Source organism: Prunus dulcis, chromosome 7 (assembly GCF_902201215.1).
Source record: "Prunus dulcis chromosome 7, ALMONDv2, whole genome shotgun sequence".
NCBI classification, from domain to species: Eukaryota; Viridiplantae; Streptophyta; class Magnoliopsida; order Rosales; family Rosaceae; genus Prunus; species Prunus dulcis.
This window is the reverse complement of record NC_047656.1, coordinates 8,081,215-8,091,767: the sequence shown is the minus strand read 5'-3', so window position 1 is coordinate 8,091,767 and position 10,553 is coordinate 8,081,215.

Below are 10,553 nucleotides of genomic sequence, written 5' to 3'. Positions count from 1 at the left end.
TCACCCATCCTAGGATTGCTCTAGTCCCAACTCGCTTAACTTCAGAGTTCCCATTACTCTGAAGTCGGTGAGCTCCCAAAAGGCCTCATACTAGATAGAGGTGGGCATGTACATATAAGGCACATCAACCCCTCTCCGTTGGTCTGTAACACCCCGACTCCAAATTTAATCCCTTATTTAAATTATTTAAGTGAAATTACAAATTTACCCTTGGGGTAGGGGAATTTTGGTCATTTTCTTACCCGAAAAGAGTTTGGGGTCGTGATTGGCATTTTTGGGTAGATTGTACTGAGATGAGTCCGTAGACACGTAGTGAGCTCGATTCGGAGTTGAAACGAAGAAGTTACGAGCAAAACAAGCTCAGTGGCAAAACTACAAATATTTCGAAATGGGTTTTTTTTAATATAAAAATCAGATTAACTTCTCTCTCTCTCTCTCTCCCATCGCCAACAGCCCCCCTCCTCTTCGTTTTCACGGCAGCCACCTTCCAAGGCTATCGTCGTCGTCGTCGCCACAGTCAACAACTGGCCTCGAGACCGGTCCAGTTCGAACAGCCACCTCTCCCTCGTCCTTTCCCGACTAGTCTCAGCCATCACTGTCCACTGTGCTCGCCGAAATCCGTCGAAAAAGAGCCAGTTTTGACAGAACTTCTCACCACTCGATCTCTCTCCTTCGGCCACCAATTTCGCTGCGTGAGGTATGGTTTCTCATTTATTTTCCGAGCTCTAGCTGTCTATGGAATAAGATTGGATCGATTTGCTGTCTAGAAAACCGATTTCAAAACCTAGGTTTCGGCCGGATTTCAAAGTGAAATTCCAGCCAGTTGCCGTCCGAATTGGACCTCCCTGTAGTTGAATGAAGTGATCCTTGCCTCGAGTAGTATCTAGGATAAGAAGGGTGAGCGGTGGTGTGGAGTGTTTCCGTCATCGAAATTTACTCTACACACCCACGCGCTGCCGGCGCGTGGGCAAGGGTGGTGAAGCTACATTTGGTCCTGATGAGGTCCTCAGGTTGTCACAAGCGCGTAGGATTTTGCGGATCTCAATTCGAGCGTCGTTTGACTATAGAACGGATTTCGCATATTGTGCGTTATCCAGGTTCAATAGGTTTGAGCAGTTGGATAGTCTTAGATTTATTATATGTTAGTCTGGACATCCTTAGGATCGTATAGGATTCAACGGATCGTAAAATGGAGTCCCGGATACTTCGAAAATGCCAACCCTAGGGCTAGGTTTATAGTAATCGTCCGATCAGGCGATCGTGAGTGGTCCGACCGTCTGATCTGGACCAAACTTGCAGGACAAGTGTCCTAAACCTAGTAGAACCCATAGGAACTTTCGGTAGGCTTGAATTGGAATTTGAAGGTCGTGAGGCCCGTGGGCCCGTTTGACCAAGTTTGGGTAGTTTGACCCTTGGTTGACCGTGAGTCTTCTGAAGTAGTTTTACCTTCCTAGGAGGATTACAATGACACTAGTGACAGGTCTTGAGTGTTGTTGAGCTATGTTGACTAGGTTGAGATTTTTTAGAATGTTTATTATTGTCGTAAGAAACTCTTGTATATTATTTTAATAATTGAAATTATGGAATGACTGGAGTATGGGTTAACTGAGTTGGGTGAGTTATGACAGTGAGCTTAGGGTTCGGCTATGACTTTAGTGAATGGACTTTATTTTTAAATAAATAGCATGGCTTTGTGATAGAATTTTATGCATATGAATTAAATAGGTTATTGAAATTCATTTTATATTTTAATAGTTAAGTTTAGCATTTTTTGTAAAATATTAGTGCTGTGCGGGGTACTTGGGATGTTATTGTGAGGTTGTGGAAAGAAAAGAGTTTAGTATGTCAGTCTGAAGTGCTATACGCACTACCCTAAGTACCACCCTATGATTGTTAGGTCACCCGTGGCGTCGAAATTTCCGGCGTATGGGAAGATGCTATGATTGTTAGGTCACACGTGGCGTAGGTTATCCTGCGTGCTGACAAACCCTATACGTGGTGTTGAAATTTTCGGCGTATGGGGAGATTATATGATTATTAGGTCACCCGTGGCGTAGGATTTTCATGCAGGATGACAGACCCCATACGTGGCGTTGGAATTTCCGGTGTATGGGGAGATTATGTAATTAACAAAGAGATGAATAAAGATATTGTATGTGTTTGGAATCGGGATTTAGTAGGAAGAACTACGTGTGGCTTGATCCCTTAGTAAGGGTACGTAGGCAGCCTAGAGTAATGCCTAGGTGCAGCCGCGGATTAAACTTTACTTGTGTATTGTTGAGTTTGATGCGGACCTTGTCGTCGGTCTTGCTATTTGAGTGCAGACATAGATGTGATTATGTTAGGAGGTTAAAACCTCGTATGTTGGGTGTTGAGAAAAAAAATTAAATGACAGGACCCGACCCAATTTCCACTTTGGAATTCGAGCCAAGTCCTGTGCGTGTCTGACACCTGGCGAATGTCGGGCACCAATGACCTTTTTACCCTTCTTAATTTAAATTCTTTTTAACTTCCCTTAGACTTCTACCGAAATTTCGGCAGAGTCTCCCCTGTATTTTGACCACTCCCAAAATTTTCCACCTGTTAAACAATCAATAATTTCACACCAACTGCCAGAATATCTCAAATAACCAATCTTAACTCTAGTTTCTCAGTTTCAACTAGATATCAGAGCATTTTTTTCTAAATTTTTCAAGGTTTCAAGGGTTTTCTACGAAACTCTACCTTACGTGGAGAAGCGGAAATTTTGCATGGCCCGGTGGTGGATCCCATGCACTTCTATGGCCTGGAGGCGAAAAACAGGTTGAAAAATGTGAGTGGACAAAAATATGGTTCTTAGAAACAACTTTATAACCATAATAACCCCCATTGTAAAAGTAGTTAAATAAAGCTGAATACGTACTCTTCATTGAAAGCATACTAAACTCAAGGCATTCTATATAAATCATATTCAAGCTCGAAAAGTTTCGCACAAAAGCACTGAAATCAAAGCTTGCATAAAACACTGAAATCAAACTTGTATCAAAGCTCTGTACTCAAACCTTGCATAACTGAACAAATATATAAAGATATAGAATGCGCAAATATCAAAGAAACTGGTTTGAAATAGCTGAAAATCATAACTGAATAAAAGAGCTGAAAATCCTTTGAAAATACCACCTATTTCTACCCCTGTCATATCCGTCAATTCCCCTGGCAGGTCTCGGGCGCCACGCAGTCCACCCGAGCCGCAAACTGGAGAAATCAGGGGACTATGATCAGCCTGATCTGCCGGCAGATTCCTCGAGGACACCAAGTCAGCTCGAGTCGCTCTGGCAGGATGCAGGGGACCGTAGTCAGCCTGATCCGCAATCCTGGCAGGTCTCGGGGACACAGAGTCAGCCGAGCCGCAATCCTGGCAGGTCTCGGGACACCAAGTCTGCCGAGCCGCAAATCCTGGCACTCACGGTCCGAGCGTCCCCGTAACTCGTGAGGCAAAGTAAAGTGCACTGACATAAGCTGAAATCGGACTGGATGTCCGTAGACATCGGTCCAACTCTGGGTAATCACCAAAGAAAATGGGTACGAGGTGGTTTTAAAATAAATTCCTTTAAAAAAAATATCTGAGTAATAACTGTAAAGCTCAAATTGTGCTGCGGTCTCAACTGATTCCAACCTCAAACTCTGTTTCTATAACTGGTAAATAAACAGCACAGACTTATAGAACTATTTCTGTACTAATCATGTTCGGAACCACAATAAAGCTTACTCAAGATCAAATAAAGAAATTTATTCAAATAAACTCATTTATAAAACTCATTAATATAAAATCAATAGAAAATCACTTATGAAATCTTTTTTTATAGAAATCCTTTATATAACTCATTTATATAAAATAATTCGTGAAAGAAAGTCCACTCACAGATGGTCCGAGCTCAATGGACCCTTCGAAGGTCCCTCCTGCAGGTCGACTGGACCTCTGGTGCCTTACTCGATCGATTTGGTGAAGAATTGAAGGAGAAAATCGAGCTGGAAGTTTGAACTGGAATCGGTGAACATCCGTCGGAAATTGTGATTTTCCGACCAGCTCAGGGTGGCCCCGGGGTGGAGGTCGGTCAGGTCTTGACGGCGAGAGGGAGGTGGAGCCGATGGTACCCTCGCCGGAGATCGGCTCGGCCTGTGGTGGCCGGGCCGTCGCCTAGAAGTCGAACGGTCGTACTGCTGAGTGCGACGGGAGAGGAAGAGAGGAGAGAGAGAAGAACTGACGGGGGAGAGGAGAGAGAGGGAAATAAAAATCTGACCTTTTGACCAAATTACCATTTTGCCCTTCGCGGTATTTAGACCATATCTTCTTCATTACAACTCCGATTCGGGTCTACTCCATGTCTACGAACTCGTTTCACCGCGCTCTACGCCATGGCGTAAGCGAAATTTCCAAATTCTTTTTCGATTAAAAAGTCAAATTTTCCCCCATTAAAATATGCGATGGCAAACTTGTCTTTTTGCTAAAAGATATTTTCCTTACTTCTTAGATATTTTATTTCTTTTTAGATATTTTGGTTTGGGTTATTACATTAAATGTAGTGGATTGCTTTGACATTCTTAAGTGTGATTGAATTTATTGTTTGCCTTGTTTAAGGTATGAATTGATTTGATAGCGTGCTTTGTGGTTTGTTGATAATTATCAGAAGGTCGAAGGCCGTTTATGTGAATTGCATGTTATTACATTGTGCATGCTGCCTGTTGGGATATAAATTGTGAATTTTGTGCATGTTGAAATTTGGGGAATGTTCAATTTACAGGGGAGACTTTGCCGAAATTTCGGTAGAAAGTCTCGTGCCCTTATTCCTTTTTGGGAAAAATGATATAGTTTTATAAGTGGGCCCGACACCAGGGTGATGTCGGGAATTTCCACAAGATTCGTCTCGGGTTTCGAGAATTTCAAGACGGGTCCTGTCATGGTCGATGTGGGATGTCACAGCCGGATCCAACCATGCGGGATTGCCGCAACAGGGTTGTCCAGGCCACGAGGCCGTGAGGCTGGGAGGTGGACCCAACCACGAGGCCACGCAGAGGCATGCTGGTTCCAGCGCGCAAAGCCTTGCGGCTACGGTGCGGTTCGACCATGGAGCTGTGAGGTGAAAGGTTTGGGCCCGTCGCAGATTGCGTTTTAAGTGACCCTAGTTTTTGTGCGCATGCTTCCAACCATGGTTGTTTGGAAGGCTTCGATTGAGTGATGAATAGGAGGAAACATATTCCTTCGATTATGACCACACATTGAGTATAACTCATGCTCTCAATGAAAGCACCAAAATATTTGAGCAAAACTCCACACGGGAAATATTCGACTCTTGATTCTTCAAACCCTACAATCTCTTTCTCTTTCCTCCTCCTCGAACCTTGCAAAAAAGATCGGGATTCATGGACCACACACGCGGGGTGTTGACCAAAGACCCTCCGATCCCTAAGTTAGTTATATTGGATCTTGAAAAAGACACGAAAATAGCTTAAGTGGATGGAGTTTTCTCACATGAGAAGAGCTGGGTGGTCGAAGTCTTGTGGGAAAGAGGGGAGAGAGAGAGAGAGAGAGAGAGAGAGAGAGAGAGAGAGAGATATATATATATATATATATATATATAATTTTGACAGAGTTTTACTAAGGTTTTTCGAGTTACCTTATGTGTTGAATGTAGCCATGTATTTATAGGGCTCTAGCCATCTTAGGATTTTTCAAAGAATAATTCCTATTCAGAAGGAATATTTTTTTTTCCCTTAAATGGAGAGATTGAGTCAATTAGGGATATGATAATATCCCCAATTTAAGATAATATCCCAAATTGATGACAATATCCCCAATTACAGATAATATCCTTATTTTTTGTCTTAATTAATTGGCCAAATAAATGGGCTCAATTACTGACCTAGGTGATATTCTTCTTATCCATATGGCGCCTCATGATTGGAAGCCGGAATATTTGTTCCCACGGATACTACACTATAATTACTCTATATTACACACAACTAGCCCTGATAGAGTGCATGCAGTGCACATGCTCCATTTTTAGCCCAGGTGCTGTGCAAGATGTGCAACCATACAAGGGCTAGAACATCGCAGGTCGTTCCCCAGCCCATCCCCACTTTTGGCTTGCTAGAAGAAGCTATTGGCCCAACAGGCACTTGGGTTCGATGGACCCTGCTAGAAGTAGCGGGGGTTTGGCCCCAAAGAAATAAAAGGAGATCATTAAAATGGAAAATGACACTTGATCTCTGTATCTCTTGCAAGAATTCTATAGTGAAGGCCTTATATATGACCTTTATGTGAGGCTATATCTCTTAACCGTTTGATTAAATTGATTAATCGTTGGACTAAATTAGTTAACCTGATCCAACAATTAAGAAATATAACCTCACGTAAGGACCACATATAAGACCCTTGCTATAAAATAACTCGTATTTTTTGATGATAAATAATAGTTAAGGATCCTCTACCGAAGGACCTTTGTTTGACACAAATTATAATATTGGTAAATTATGAATCATATATATACCTTTTCTTGGCACTTGGACTTCCATACAGAACAATTTAGAAATATTCGATGCAACTTGGTTTAAAGTATGAGGAAATCTAAACAGTGTGAAGCAAAGCAATAATAAACGCCCTAAGCTAAGACTTGCCACCCCCACAAAGGCAAAGTTTGCTGCGTTGTACAAAACTAGGCCTTTGAATTGAAAGCTGAAACCGACGTCTAATGGCATTTTCCATTTCTTCGGCTTCTGAAAGGAGACAGACAGATGTGCTTGTTTTTTAATCAACACAGCTTTAGCTTTCGGTTTGGAAATGTAACGTAAAGAAGGGTCGAGCTTCACGTAACCAGGAAAAAAAAAAAAAAATTTAATAGAAAACCTATTTCAAATAGCTTGGTCATTTGATTATTTATCATCGTTGTTTTTATTTGATCACATTCAAGGATTTTCAATTAAATTTTTTTTTTAGTTGAGCTAAATAAAGAATTCAAAATTTGGGAAAGACTTATATCAATTACTCTCTGTTTAACATTTTCGGATCATTGGGGAGTGAGAAGATTGTAATTTAAAATTTCTTTTATCATCAAACAGAGAAGTGTCAATAGGTATAAATGAAGACTTAAAAAATAGATAATTTATAATGTTGAAATAAAATTTATATGAGTCTCAAAAGATGTTTCCCAAATAAAATTATTTACCTCAACTATTGCTGCTCCGAAAGGATTGACGCCTACTTTGCCATCAACTTGCATGGGCCTTGGTTTGTCATCCATTTCTCCATGGTTGGCTTCAATCTTCACGTGGGTTTCAGTCTACACGTTAAGCACAGAAAGCAAAACAAAACACCTTGGCTCATAGAAACTCCACATGGAAAGATGTGCTACCATGGGACATGAAAAACCATATGGGCCGCCTAGCCTAATGTGGGAATAAATATTTCGGCTTTCAATTATAAGACGTTATGTGGACGAAAAATTATAGAATGGTATTGTATCAATACGTCAGCTAGTGATATTCCCACTAAAAGTTTGCCATGTGTCTTATTTAAAATTTAAATTTAAAAAAAAAAAAAAACTGGAAGGAAAAAGAAAAAAAAAAAAAAAGCAGCCCCAACCCTTCCTTGCCGACAAGTCCCCCCACCCCCACAGCCTGTCATGGTTGTCGCTCATCTTCCTTTTTTTCCCATCTTTCATATCTCTTTACCTTACAATTTCTCAACACAACCTTAAACATTAAAAGGAGGCTAGAGAATCATCATTAGTAGACCTAATAAATTGCCATGGTTGATATTCTCTCTCTCTCTCTCTCTCTCTCTCTCTCTCTATTCTTCTTGTCCACATGGAGAAATTATAGAATGGTACCGTATCACCACGTCAGCTAGTGATACTCTCACTTAAAATTTGCCATGTGTATATTTTGTTTACAACTGGATTTACCACTTTTTTCTATCTTTAAAAATAAAAATTTAAAAATTTAAAAAAAAAACATAAAAAGGAAAAAAGAAAATTCTGCAGCAACCAGTAGGCTGAACGACGAAGGCCTTTCCCCCAACTTATTGCCATGGAAATCTATCACTGCCAAATTCCTCAAACACTTATTGGCTTATTGGCTTCCGTCTGAAGCCTATATATTCTTCAATACCATAAACCCACCTCCTTTTAGATCTTTAGGGCACGTTTACGTATCAGTAATAGGTATGAGAGGAAATGGAATGATTTCCATTCCTGACTTCCCCTGTATTTACTTGCAATCAAGAATGAAAAAAATAAACGGGCCCCATCTCAAAATTCGTAATCACATCCTCTCAGAACTAGGTATCAGATCAACTAGGGGGGAGTAGTCGATATGATTCCCATTCTTGTTTTCTTTTAGTAACTTCCAAAAATACCATTACCACTTTACCATAATTCCAAAACGCCCCAAACCAAAAAAAAAAAAAAAAAAAAAAAAAAAAAAACCTCACGCAAAGAAGTTCCAAGATGCTCCAACCTTATAAATAAAAAATAAAAAATAAAAACTCATTTCAAAGAAGTTCAATGTATTTAATGTATGAAGATTATGCAGGTTATTATTATTTGATTATTTATTAGTTACGTAGGTGAAAGATATATATATATTTATTTATTTATTTATTTATTTATTTACTTATTAGAGTTTATTTTTTCGTTTGAAATTGGCTCTGGGCAAAGGTGTTATTAACATTATCATTGAACTGGGCTCTTGCTGTTCATTTTGTTCAGCATATTGATTCCTCATGTTTGCACCGCCTTACTAGTTTGCTGCATGATTAGTTTGGTCTCCTTAGCTAATTTGAGAATTATATACGTGCTGTGGTGAAAATGTGCAGGGCATTTTAGTAATCAAATAAATTTGGATTCTAATTCATGAAAATTAGTAAACAATAACAATAGAAATCAACCCCATTCCTTTGCTAATTCCATATGTTTAGTAAACAACTTAATGAGAATGATTCTTCCCATACCAATTCAGTAGTTCTCCGATTCCTAAATTTTTTGATTCCTTACTTTCTCTATTACTGATACGTAAACATGCCCTTAATCTATTTCATTAAACCCTAGATCTTTAATTATTTGGCCAATTAATTAAGACAAAAAATAGGAATATTTTCTTAAATATGAGATATTATCTTCATTTGGGGATATTATCATTAATTAGGGATTTAATTCTAATTGAAATCCCTAATTAACTCAATCTCTGGGAAAAAATATCTTCCTTCCAAATAGAAATTAATCTTTGAAAAACCCTAGATGGCTAGAGCCCTATAAAAACATGGTACATTCAACACACAAGGTAATTGATTTTCCTTCCAAAACTCTGTCAAAATTATATATATCTGTCTCTTGCCGCTACTGACAGGACCCGCCTCGAATTTCCTGAAACCCGAGACGAATCCTGTGGAATTCCCAACATCACCCCGATGCCGGGCCCACTTACTAAAGACCGAGACTTTCTGCTGAAATTTCGGCTAAGTCTCCCCTGTAAATTGAATATTGCCCAAATTTTCAACCTGCATAAAACACATTTTATATCCACAACTGGCAGCACGCACAATATAATTTCATGCAATTCACATAAACGGCCTTCGGCCTTCCAATAATTCTCAATATTTACCAACAAACTATAAACAATGCAAATATAAACTCAAAAACATTTATGAACATCAAATGCGATTTCCATCCTCTAAATTCCCAAATATTAAACGTACAAAATTTAAACCTCCTAACAAGACGGCATCTCGTTTTCACCTAAATTTCAGGACCAACGACAAGGTCCGAACCAACCTCAATAGAACAACAGGACTAACATTTAGTCTGCGGCTGCACCTAGTAACCTTAGGCTGCCTACGTACCCTCACTGAGGGATCAAACCACACGTAATTCTTTCCTAAAACCCAATTCCACACATAGGTAATACCTTTATTCATTTCTCTGTATTTCACATTATCTCCCCATACGTCGGTACTACCAACGCCACGTATGGGATCTGTCAACACCCCGGATAACCTACGCTACGTGCGACCTCGCTATATTATCACATAATCTCCCCATACGCCGGTACAACCAACGCCACATATGGGGTCTGTCTCAACGACGGATAACCTACGCCACGCGAGACCTGAACATCATATCACAATATCTCCCTATACGCCAGTACAACCAACGCCACGTATGGGGTATGTCGACACGCCAGATAACCTACGCCATGTGCGACCTGAACATACTATCACAAGATCTCCCCATACGCCGATACAACCAACGCCACGTATAGGGCCTGTCTAAACGACGGATAACCAACGCCACGCGAGACCTGAACATTATATCACAAGATCTCCCCATACGCCGGTACAACCAACGCCACGTATGGGGTCTGTCGACATACCAGATAACCTACGCCACGTGCGACCTGATCATACTATCACAAGATCTCCCCATACGCCGGTATAACTAACTCCACGTATGGGGCCTGTCTCAACGCCGGACAACCTACGCTACGCGAGACCTGAACATCATATCACAAGATCTCCCCAT